This window comes from Papio anubis, chromosome 13 (assembly GCF_008728515.1).
Source record: "Papio anubis isolate 15944 chromosome 13, Panubis1.0, whole genome shotgun sequence".
NCBI classification, from domain to species: Eukaryota; Metazoa; Chordata; class Mammalia; order Primates; family Cercopithecidae; genus Papio; species Papio anubis.
In genome coordinates, this window is record NC_044988.1 from 18,253,445 (window position 1) to 18,266,492 (window position 13,048).

Consider the following 13,048-nt stretch of genomic DNA (forward strand, 5'->3'; position numbering starts at 1 on the left):
CTGGCTTGGCATTCATGATGATTTGCTAAATCATTTAAAGAGACATGCTTTACTAAATGAAAAAATATCAGCGGCAAGGGCCTGTGTTTAAACACGAGGCTGAGTTATTATCCCAGTAGGCTGGAATGAAATGAAGACATCTTCCAATTAAAGCTTGCAGATGAACCCAGACAAACCCCCCTTTTTTCATAAAGACAGGCAGATTATGATTGGGAAGGAACAGCGACAGAGGCTTTCATTACACGCTGATTATGGTGATAAAATTCCCAGCGCTGTGTGTCTGCGGGCCCAACTTCACATTTGAAGGTTTTTAATATAATTTCCTTAGGGTGAAATGCTGAAGATTTATTAAACTTTATGAAGGGCTTACAGATCCAATTTAAGAGGACATATCATAGGGGCAAAACTGACAGACGATAAAATACATTCCAACTATAAGAAAAAAAAGCAAGGAGAAAGTTGAGCCGTGAAACTGTTTTTAAACATGTTTTGTTGGTGGTGGTGTTTAAGTGAAATCAATCATTTCCCCCAGTGTTACAGCCTTATTGGTCCATTGACATTTTCTTCATGCTTTTTACAGAAGGTGGGTATTGAGCCCAGTGAAGGGATGGAGAGCTTATCTAATTTTATTTGGAAGAAAAAATTTACCAAAATAATTTTGAGATCATCAGTTTATAAGAACTTCTCAGCATTTATAGTTTTTCTGCAGTGAAGCATGCATCACTTTATTCCAGCATCCCACCATTCAGACATCATGCTGATGTGGGTGCTAATCTGTTTCTTCAACCATTTTCATACAAACAGACACCTGTCAGGAAGACAAGTTTAGCAACTTTCATTGGCTCTTTTCTTCTTTGGAGGTTTCAAAATAGTTGTGGGGACAACTTTTCTGTCATTTTTATCATGATTTCATGAGCCTGTGCTCCTGGTATGAATTTAGGGTAGGAGTTTTATATAGGAAAACAAATAGTACAACATCACTCTTCTATTTGGCAGTGAAGAAAGGTTTCCTAGGTACCAATATAGTTTAGATAACTCCTAAGCTTTGCCCTTTCCCTCATATATAAGCAGCTCAGAATAGATCACAGGTAAGAAAGCAGTCACAGGAAACTCATGTCTTCTGTGGCCTTTACTTGAATTTGCCTAAATTGCTTTATGGATAAGACTTCTCTGGCCAGATATATTTTCTGGGCTTTCCTTCCTCTCTTCCTGCCTGCCTCCCTCCCTCCCTCTTTCTTCCTTCTTTCCATGGCTTTTTTTTTTTTTTTAAGTATAATTTATATAGAAAAAAATTACCTGTTTTAAGCATACAATCCAATGATTTTTAGTAAATTCACAGAATTACATAACTCTTACCACAGTCCAGTTTTTAAACATTTTTGTGACTCCAAGAAGATCCCCCGTGCCTGATTGCAATCAATACCAGTTTCCACTCCCCAGCACCAAACTCGAATCTGCTTTTTGTCTCCATAGATTTGCAGTTTCTAGATACTTTATACAAATGAAATCATACAATATGTTGTTCTACCTAGATTTTTCTTTTTTAAACCATTTCAGGGCCAAATCCAGATCTCACACTGGCACTTAGCAGAGACTCAATTCATATTCAAACTATCCTGGAAAACAGTTCAAGTCAATATAGGATTAACCTTATGGCTTTTTCATGATAAAAGGCTTTTTTTTTTTGTTTTTTTGAGAGAGGGTCTCACTCTGTCACCCAGGTTGGAGTACAGTGACATGATTTTGGCTCACTGCAGCCTCTACTTTGGCTCACTGCAGCCTCTACTTCCCAGGCTGAAGCAATCCTCCCACCTCAGCCCCCCACGTACACACCACTATGTCTGGCTAATTTTTGTAGAGACGGGGTCTTGCCATGTTGCTCAGACTGGTTTTGAATTCCTGGACTCAAGCGATCCACCCACCTCAGCCTCTCAAAGTGCTGGGATTACAGGTGTGAACCACTGCACCTGGCTGAGAGACTTTCTTAAGTAACCTTTGTGAAAGTCATTAGAAAGGTGGGAATAAAGGCCCTCTGTTTTTTTAATTTATTTATTTTTGGCATACTAAAATAAAATTAATATTACTTGTAAAGAATCTATTATATCTCAAAAATATTTTGCTTTTTACTGGGAAAAAAGTTTTCATTAGAGAATTTTGCACTATGCAATCACAAAGCTCTCAGAAGAAGGATATAAACCCCAGACGGGGGCAAATGGGGGAGAAAACTAAATGCAACACACAGCCTAGCTTGGATCCTGGATCAGGGAAAATAAACACCATAAAGACATATTTATAAATAATTGGTGAACTTTAAGGACAGTATAGAGAAAATAGTATTATATTGATCCAGGATTTGATGATTGTGCTGAGAATGTATTTGTTCTTAAGAAAAACATCATGGCAAAGCATTTTGGGTAAAGGAGTGTAGCGTAAAAAAAATTATCTATGCAAAGAAAGAGAGGAGGAGAGGGAGAGAGCAAGACATAGGAAGAGAAGCAGAGAGAGAATGTGAGGGATAGACAGAGGTGAAATGTTGCCAACTGGTCAAGGCTGTACTGGAATATTTTTTGTACTCTTCTTGCAACTCTTCTGAAAATTTAAATTTTTCAAGAAAAAAAGGCTAAAAACATGACAATGGTGTAACAGTTGTGTAAAGAATAGTTACAAAAAATTAAAAAAATAAAGCCTGCCCATTTCTCCATCTGCCTTTTTCTCAGGGTGAGCCTTACAGTTTAAAACTCAGGCCATTAAGAATGATGATGCTGATGTTTCATGAGAGCTCATTACATGCCAGACATTGCTAAGTATTTTGTTTTTCTTTCACTTCTAAATAAAATGCAAAGAAAATGGCCTGACAGCCAAATGCTTTGTTTAAATATAATAATAAGAACAAGGACGTTCATAGCTTTCTTGACAACATCTTGACTATAGTACAAGCACATGCAGAGTTCATGAAAGGCAGAAGATAGATCACGGTCCAGTATCCATGGCAGGCCAGCAGGTGTTGGATCCCAGTACCTGACTGCAGGCATCTAGGAGGAGGTATTGAACACGGCAGTTGCACCATTGTAAACACTAAGAAAAAGTAGGTGCATTTGTTATAACAAAACTACCAGCCACATTTAATGAATACTTACAATGTACCAGCTATTCCACAAAGTGTGCATGTGCAATGGATGCTTATGGTGTGTGTGCGTTTATATGTGTTTGTGTATGTGTGTTAGATCTATATCCTCATTGATTCCTCACAATAACCTCTGAGATAGGTACTAAATGTCCAGAATGAAGAAATTTGAGCTTGCCCAATGTTACATGGCTAGTCAGTGACAATGGAAGCCTCAAAGCCAGGTCTGTTTGACCTTGGGAATGGCTCTCCACCTGTAGTAGGTTAGTCTATATATTCAAATACAAGAAATAAACATATGTGTTTCCTATTTGCTTTGTAACAATGGTAAGAGGATTTATGAAACAAAGATATATTATGATATGCTTTGTGGAAGAAATAAAGTTTCCTTAGCAGAACAACTGAAGCACTGGGAACATGATTACATATCAAAGAAAATCCAGTTTCCTGTCCCCTGGCTGTGTCATTGTCATGTATACTAATTGTATATCCCCATGGTTTAATAATAGGACAGAGGTGTGAAGAAAGGAGACATGTCTTGTTACCTACATTATTGTTAAGAGATTTACTTACCAATACAACTATGCATGACTCAGAATGGATTCCTGAGAGCAGATTCATTCAACTAATAATAGTTATATAAAATAAATATGTATTGTATTATATAAGGTAATATTTATGACTCTATGATACATGATAATGATTGACATCAATGAAGATATGTTCTATTTTTACCTTATTTATTTTCATCACATGGTAGCTATTTTACATGAATGGGATTTGGGTTTTTGTTTTGTTTTTATTTTTATTTTTTACCCTAGCTGCTGCCACATATCTTTTGTGGAGAAATATGGCTCCAATCACCATTGCTTCTCTGATTTCCATATTCATTTCTAATTATATCTGGAAAGTGCCTCAAAAAATTTACTTGGGGATTGGAAATGTCCAAATCTGTTCAGGTTGCTGTAACAAAATATTATAACTGAGTAGCTTATAAATAATGGAAATTTATTTCTCTCCGTTCTAGAGGTCGGGAAGTCCATGATCAAGAAGGCAGCAGATTCAGTGTCTGCTAAGGGCCAACTTTCTGGTTCATAGATGGCACCTTCTCACTGTGTCCTCACGTGATAGAAGGGATAAGCTAGGTTTCTGAGGTATTTTTAAATAAGGACATTTAATCCAATTCATGAGGGCTCAGCCCTCATGATCTAATCACCCCCTAAAATGCCCACTTCCTAATACCGTCACCTTGGTTAGAATTTCAACATATGAATTTTGAGTGGACAAAAACATTCAGACCCTAGCAAGCATTAACTTTTCATTCCATCTGTCCCCTGCATAAACTTTCCTTATTCCTCTGTCATCTTTTAGAACTGAAGAGTAAGCCAAAGTTAAATTTTGCAATACATAGTTCTTTCAAAATTAGGTCTCACTTAATTCATATTCCTGGGACATTGCACTGATATATAATCCCTTATGGTAACTCGGGAACTGGCAACATTGTTATTATACAATATGATAAAAATATAACATATTCCCCAAAGGCATGGTGGAAACAAGAAGGAGACATGGCAGCATTCCTCCCTTGGAGCATCCAGACAATGGATTTTCCCAGTCTGCAATTTTGCTATGTTGCTATAAATGCACCTTAATCTCTTGACCACACTAAACTGCTCACGCCAGGATGGAAGCTTCATTGGCTAATGAACTACTGCACTCTTCTTTCCTAGTGCCCCAAAGACCTCTGTACAGCTTTAAAATAACACCAGAGTTAAAAATAAGAAAGCTTAACCAGAAGACAAGTGTTAAGTTTCTCATAACAGATTCTCAAGTTGTGAAACTTGTTAAAACTGTTGACTTGTTAAACTGTTGACTTTTAATGGAACTAAAAGAAATGTTTACGATCATCCGAGCTGATATCAAATGTTGTAGATGGATGTATTAGTTTGCTTGGAGTTGTGGGCAAGGCTGAAGGAAAGGAATAGTGGAAGAGAAGTGAAAGAAAGAATTAAAATGACAGAGAAAGGAGGTGGAGATATAGAACAAAGGTACAAAAAGTGAAAGAAGCTAGTTTCCTTTGGGAATTGTAAAGTGACATTTACATTGTGAGAGTGAGAAATAAGATGGAATTGCAAGATGATATTGAGAATTAGAGAAATACCAAAGAGTCTTTTCTCTTCTATGGATAAATATGAATAAATTTTAGGAGACTTAATTCAATCAAATATTTATTGAAACCTATCATGGGCAAGGCATTCTGATAGGTGCTACAGCTTATACCGAGATGAATCTGACATGATTCCTGATTTAGAAAGAATTCAGATGACGGAGAGACAGAGGAATTCTCAACAAAGGAGAGATCATGCCATTTAGGGAATGGGACAAAAATAAAGACTTAGTGAAAGATTGTGTCCTTGGACTAGGCTAGAAAGACAAGTGAGATTACAATAGTTGCAGATGGCAGTCTACAGGTGTGGCCATTCGAGAATTGCATGAGAAAAGAGACATAGCAGAAGGATTTAGGTATCTTCCAGAACCAACAAAAAGTTCAGTTAGACAAGCATGTGTGTTTTTATGTCAGCCAGGACAGGGAAATAAGCTTTCCTGTGTTGGAAGAGTTTATAATTTAGTAGGCAACGAAGAACACTGGACATTGGCTTTGGGTGTATTTGCTTGTTTTTTATTTATTTTAAACAGAAAACTGTAGGTGAAGAAGAGTTGAAGCAGTGAGTCAAAAGGAAGGAGTAAAGGCAGACTGAAGTCTGAAGAGACTCGAGGTAGAAAGCTACCCCTGGAGAACCAAACTGAGAACTTAAGCTGGGGCAATGGCAGAGAAGAAGAAATGATAGATTCAAGAAACATTAGGAAGGAAGACTGAACATTTAGAATTGATTGGGTAAGGGAAGGGAAGATTCAGAAAAGATTTTATTTGCAGATTTTCCTATAGGGAAACAAATTTGGAATTCAAACTTTCCTTTGATTCATTTAACAGATAGATATTTAGCTTCGACTCTGGACCAGATCCTACATTAAGTGCTATATGGATGAAACAGATCAATTAGATGTGATCTTCCCCCAAGGAACTTACAACCTGTAGTCAGGGTTAAACAAGACACAAATAAGCATTGTACAAAATGGAACGCAGATCTTGTTACAGAGGTAAAAGTCAAGTTCCGTGAGTTTATGGAGAGAAGCACCAAGAAAAGGTTTAGGAAGGAAGAGGTCTTTGGACAGGGCCAGGAAAGAAAAAAACAATTTCAACAGACTAAATTATTTTAGTGAGCAGCTGGAGGAGGTGGTAGAGAAAGCGATACAAACTTAGATAGCTTAATTCCAGAAAGAATTTATATATGAAAAATGTCAATCTTTTTTTTCTCTCTCTTTCTCAAACCTTCCTTTGGATTTAGACTACAGTTACAATCAGAGAAGCCTCTTCCCCAACATCTTAATCTTTATCCATATATCTCATATGGATAGTGTCAGGATTACCTAAAATATGTAAAGATCTTCCATAAAGTCAGAGCAAAACACCAGAGAAATATGTGTAAAATATGAATATAAATGAATAAGTCTGGCTTTCATTATCAGCTTACAAATACTTCGAATATAGCTACACAGCTGATCCCTCAAGATAGTCACTCTTGGAAGACTTCTCTTATGCTCCCAACAGAAGAGATATTTATTCAAATTTCTTTTTAAACAAAAACTCCTCCAAACTTACTCAGTTACAGATATTGTTTTATTATTTAGGATCTCTAATTTGAAAATCTGACGGGTAATGCCTGATGCTAGCCTCTGAAACAAAACAAAACAAAATCTTACAGTGGGCTTTTCTTAGTAATATCTGTTTCTAAGGTCATGAATTGAAAAGCCAGAGTTCTAAGTTCAAATCCACACCAGCTCAAGTTTTAGGCCAGTGCTGTAATGAACCTGAGGCATGGGGAAGATGAAATTATCAAAAAGCTACTTTCTGCCCTGAGCAAAGATTTTAGAACTAAATCAACATCACATACATCATATCATAAAGAGAATTATGAGTTTGGTGTACTGTTTTTAACCTGGTTCCTCAGTGAGCCAATTTAAAGGCAGGAAAAATGACCACTAAGGAAAAAGGGCTGGAATTAAGCAATGTTTGCTTATTCATCTCCAAAGGAATTTGAATGGCTCTTGACGAAGCATGAGGAAGCTCCAGCAGTGTTGAGCCTTGAAGTTATCTGCATTGATAATTGTTATCTGCATTGATCTTAGGGGATGATCTGCAGAACACCAAGTACTCAGGGTTAAATTCTGCATTTTCCAGTTGTGGTTTCTGCGATCTGGGAAATGTTCTCTCTCTGGTTTTCCTTTCAGTCATAAAAAAATACCAGCTACTTTTTCTCCCCTCTTTCAAGAATTACTAAATTCCTTAATGAGTAGTGTTCTTCATTTGCAATGTCAGTGAAGAAACAGAATATGCAGCAATCTTCTGTCTGGTGCAGAGGTTTATTAAACGAACAGTGGCTAGAAGAAGGTAGTCATAGCTATTTTCCAAGTCAGCTGTTAACCCACAGCCCCCAGGCCCTCACTGCTTCCTACACAACAGTGAGGAACTCAGCCACCTACCTGGATTCCAGAATATCCACCGTAGTTGTGCCACTTGATACGGAGAAAATCCTTTTAGCTGTATGCTCAAGGACAGACTGCCATCAGATGGGATCAACAGTTGATGTACGTTCTTGTTTTTATCGTATTTTAAACTCTTAGACAGGTTCTTTATCATTGCATTAAACATTTTTCAAAGTACCTGGTCACAAAAGGAGACAGAATAAATTATTTGACCAAGCAGAGTAGTAATTCCTTCCTAATATACTGCGCAATACCATCTTGACATACACATTTTTGATCATCACACATAGGTGGTTTCCTAATACTAAATTCACTAGGCGTTCCCTAGTACAGAACTTCTATGAATAATCCCCATAGCTGCTGCAGGGAGACACAGGGGAAACTAGATCCAAACAAACCACACAACTAAGTTTATACTATGTGCTTTGGAATTCTTGGCCATGGTGGGCCATGTGATGGTCCAACCCTGTTTTACTTCCATATTGTCTATTGCAACTACATTTCCAAGGACTAGGGAACAATATGCTAACTTCTAGTTAATAGCTAACAGTAACAGACAAACCCATAACATTTCAAGCAAGAAAAACTAAGACCTATAAAACCATGATTTACAAGTTATTTCTTCCTACCATGAGCAGCTATTCTTAAAAGGAGCCTTATCCTGATATCACCGCCATCCCTCCCACCCACATTCCTCATTTTTCTTTCCATCTCTGGCCTTGGCCACATTGTCTGCCTTGCATTAGCCCTTGATTGACTGCCCTCTGCAATTTCCCTCTCCTGTTCTATGCTAGTGGGTATTGATTCTCAGTATTGGACCTCTCCTTCTATGTCCCTTACCAGGCACTATTAAGTCTGTAATATATTCTTTCCGCAATGCAACACGTCAGCTGACTGAGTATAAGCAGAAACACAGAGTCACAGAATGTCAGAGCTGAAAGGAAAGCCAGAATTTATGCCATTCAACTCCATCATTTTACAAATGATGACACTGAAGCCAGAGAGGTAAGAGCCTTGCATAAGATCATCCAGGTAATAAAAGTGAAGGTTCTAGGACCCAGACCTGTGGGTTCTGTTTGCAGGTCCAGCTCTGGACTTTACTTTGCACAGTGTTTCATCTCCTAGAATTGTGAGGCTTACTCAGGAAATAAACTCATCATCCTATGGGTTTGGTTATTAAAAAGTAACATATTAAAGAAAGAATTTAGAATAGACAGAAGCCCTTTACAGTAGAGGATAATCAATTATTTAACATTTCTCAATGCCAGCCAAATTATAGACAATTTAAAATATTATTACTCTGTTACCCAAGATACTTCCTTGGGCCCCCTAGGTGAAGGTAGAAAATGAAAAAGATATTTTGAAAATTTCAAGCAAGCAGGATTTTTAGGGTTGGATAATCATTTTCCTGCACTAATGCATTAGTGCAGGAGAATGGCTCAGCAAATCCAACTGCTTACGACTTTGTTCTTTTTTACTTGGAGTGTATAAAAGCATGCAGAAGAGGGCTAGGGTATAGAGTTGGTTGGGTATAAGGGACAGCAGAATCTAAGCAACTGTTTCCTATTTTGGCTCCTGTGTTGGTTATTTTCCATCAGGTTGTCCTCCATCCATTCTCTGTCTTCTCTGCATTATACTTGCCTGGGACAGGGAGAGGGAGAAGACTTCTGTGCTCTCTATGACCTCTACTGGCTATATTAGCCAGCTTCCCTTGACCTCTGGCTTCTGGTTAGAATCAGTTAATGGGAAGCTCTGCCTGGCGGGAGAAGAGAGAGGACTGGTTGTTTGTTTACTTGTTTTGTTGGTTTTTTCCACCACTGTCATCCTGCTTTATGCTGTGGTTCTAGTGTAATACCTCGAACCCTCAACTACAGCTTCTGTGAAGTGGTTCTTCTCCATGGCTCTAGATCTCATCAGAATCCTCTAAGACTATTCCCTCCCCTTCCTTCTTCATGTCTAGAGGTGTTAATAACTTCTCCTTGTTGCTAGTCTCTGACTGCCTCAATGTCCCCTGGAGCTTCCCTTAATGCTGCTGCGTAAATAGTTCCTTCTGTAAATTGTCTCCTCACACTTTCCTCTGAACGGGTTTTCTTTGCTTGCCTGGGCACCGACTAAAACAGTTCATTTTGGGTTAATCATAGTCTGAAGTCACCATTTATCTTCTTTGCTGCAGCAGCAAAGCCATCATCATAAAGGATAGGATCAATTCTTGTTCATTTTGTATCTCATAGATCTGCTAATCCATGAGAAATGCGGCTAATCTGAGCGGAGGACTGACTCTTATCTCCAATTGCATTTTTGCCTTTTGGATTTGGTTGATACTAAATATGAAGAAAGACTATTAGCAGATACGAGGATACAAGAGCAAAGGTTATATGTGGTTTATGTTTTTACATTCTAACACTTTCTCGTGAATTATGGAGACCGACGTAAGAACTTTGTTGTTTATATAGAACCTGATAACATCCAATAATCAGAAACATGGCTCGTTTGGTTGATTATTGCTGGATAAGCCACTATATCTGCAAATTAAATAAATAAATAAATAAATAAATAAATAAATAAATAAATAATTATTAGTGGGTAGGTTTGAAACTGGCCCCAGTTTCCCTCCAGAGCAGAATTACTGTTGACTTGTTTTAATTTTTTTTCTCAATCATTGTGGAGTTACCAGTGCTGATTAATGAGGGTTCATTCACTAATGATTATAAATATTAATTTTAGGTTGGATATTATCATTTCTACCAGTGGAAAAACTATTTACCTGTATTTTTTTTTTTTAAAGAAATGGATGCTGTATGTTTACTCTTTTCAATGAATCTCTTACGAGTTCAGGGAGCTCTGCAGAAGGAAAAAGGCGCCTTTTCAATAATAGATAGGAAATGGGACAAGAAGTAGAAAATATGGAGGGTTCATGTTTTATCCTAGATATTGACTGGACTTAGGTGGTAGGTCGTTCATTCTTTTAGGCCATTTATATTTATTAAGTTAATATTTATAAAGTCCTATCAAGTATCAGAAGCTGGGGGTTGAAAGATTCATAAGACATGCTTATGTCACAATGGACTCAATCCAATGGAGAAGGAGATACCTGGGGGAGTAACTGTCCTTCACTAAGTAGAAAGATGGTGCCAGCCGCTACCCATTCTTACTCACCTATTTAGTTTGGGCTAAGAGTAAGGGAGACTCAAATCCCAACCCCTTGGCTTCATCATTGTAAGCCATTGTGGACTCTAGAAAAAGCTTCTAGCTTCACTTCGGGGAGCAGTGTTTGACAGGAGGGTCTTAAAGCGGAGCACCAGGTCTGTATTAAAGATTATTTTGATTGAAAGGTCAACTGCTAAAAGAAAGAAGAGAGGGAGGAAAGAGAGAGAAAGGAAGAAAGGAAAGAAAGGGAAAAAGAAAGGAGGTAGGTAGGAATGGAGGGGAGAGAAAAAAAAAGAGGGGAGGAAGAAGAAGAAGAAGAAGAAAGAAGAAGAAGAAGAAGAAGAAGAAGAAGAAGAAGAAGAAGAAGAAGGAAGAAAGAAGAAAGAAGAAAGAAGAAAGAAGAAAGAAGAAAGAAAGAAAGAAAGAAAGAAAGAAAGAAAGAAAGAAAGAAAGAAAGAAAGAAGAGGAAGAGGAAGAGGAGGAGGAAGAGGAGGAGGAGGAGGAGGAGGAGGAAGAAGAGGAGGAAGAAGAAGAGGAAGAAGAAGAGGAAGAAGAAGAGGAGGAAGAAGAGGAAGAAGAGGAAGAAGAGGAAGAAGAAGGAGAAGGAGAAGGAGAAGCAGGAGAAGGAGAAGGAGAAGAGCAGAATGAGGAGGTGGAGGAGGAAGGAGTTAGAAAGAAGGAAGGAAGGCTGGAAACCCATTGACCTAGAGCAAAGTTCTGTGAATATTTTTTATAAAGCACCAAATAATAAGTCTTTTAGGCTTTATGGGCCACACAATCTCTGTCACAACTACTCTGATCTGCTTGGTAACACTAAAGCAGCTGGAGACAATCAGTTAATTTATGAAACACTGAAATTTGCATTTCATATAGTTTTTGCATGTCACAAAATATCACTCTTCCTTGGATTATTTTGATCACTTAAAAGTGTAAAAATCAGTTCTAAATAGTAGGACATATATAAAAAAACAACTATATCCATGGGCCACAGTTTGTCAAATCCCAGGCTAGAGTGACAAGCCTAAAGGAAGAGAAGCATCGTATACCATTGCTCTGCCAGAATACCCAAAAATATAGTCTCTAACACCTTCCATGGTTATTTGGTATATTCACTGATGAGGATCCGCCATTAACTAGGTGCAGTATCTTCCCTGTGAACCCTGGGTCGGGTGCAACAGTTGACCTTCACACCACGCTCTTCTTTGCCTGTAAAATAGGTAAGTTTAGGCCGGGTGCGGTAGCTCACGCCTGTAATCCTAGCACTCTGGGAAGCCGAGGTGGGCGGATCACAAGGTCAGGAGATCGAGACCATCCTGGCTAACACGGTGAAACCCTGTCTCTACTAAAAATATAAAAAATTAGCCGGGCATGGTGGCGGGAGCCTGTAGTCCCAGCTACTTGGGAGGCTGAGGCAGGAGAATGGCGTGAACCTGGGAGGCGGAGCTTGCAGTGAGCCGAGATTGTGCCACTGCACTCCAGCCTGGGTGACAGAGCAAGACTTCATCAAAAAAAAAAAAAAAAAAAAGATAAGTTTACCTGGACTACTGAAAACTCACAGGTTTTGATGAGGATAAACGAAATAAAGCCCATCAAAAGTACTTTGTGCTTTTGGGAAGAAAAGCATTCCACAAACCCAATATATTATTAAAGAAAAAGCAAAATTATCAGAAGGAATTGGAAAGCCCCAAAGCACAGTACCACATGACTGAAAAATGTAGCCACGATGGAGCTCTTCCTACTAAGATAAATGATGTGGCCGTCTCTTCTGAACATGCTCTCCCCATATTTCATCATCTGCAAATGGGATGACTTTACTGCCAGTTCTTTTTCCTTCTTTTTTTTTCCTACCTCATTAATCCATGAAAGAATCAAATTGTTCCTCAAATGGATTGCTTGGTGGCACTAGGCTGGCTCCTTCTGTCTGATGCAGCCCACAGGGCTGTACTTAATGGGCCAAGGTCTGTGTTCGCTTTCCAAGTTTAATAATCACTTGTTAGGTTACCCCTTGTATAGTACACTACCGAAAAACCTTCTTACACAATTCAGAGAAAATATGCCTATGGTCTTTCTAGAGTCAACTTGTTTAGATAACCAAATAGTCCTTTCAAGGGTGGCAGAATGGGATAATTTTTGTGAATTAGATCTTTCTTATTCTTGGTATGATGTGACATA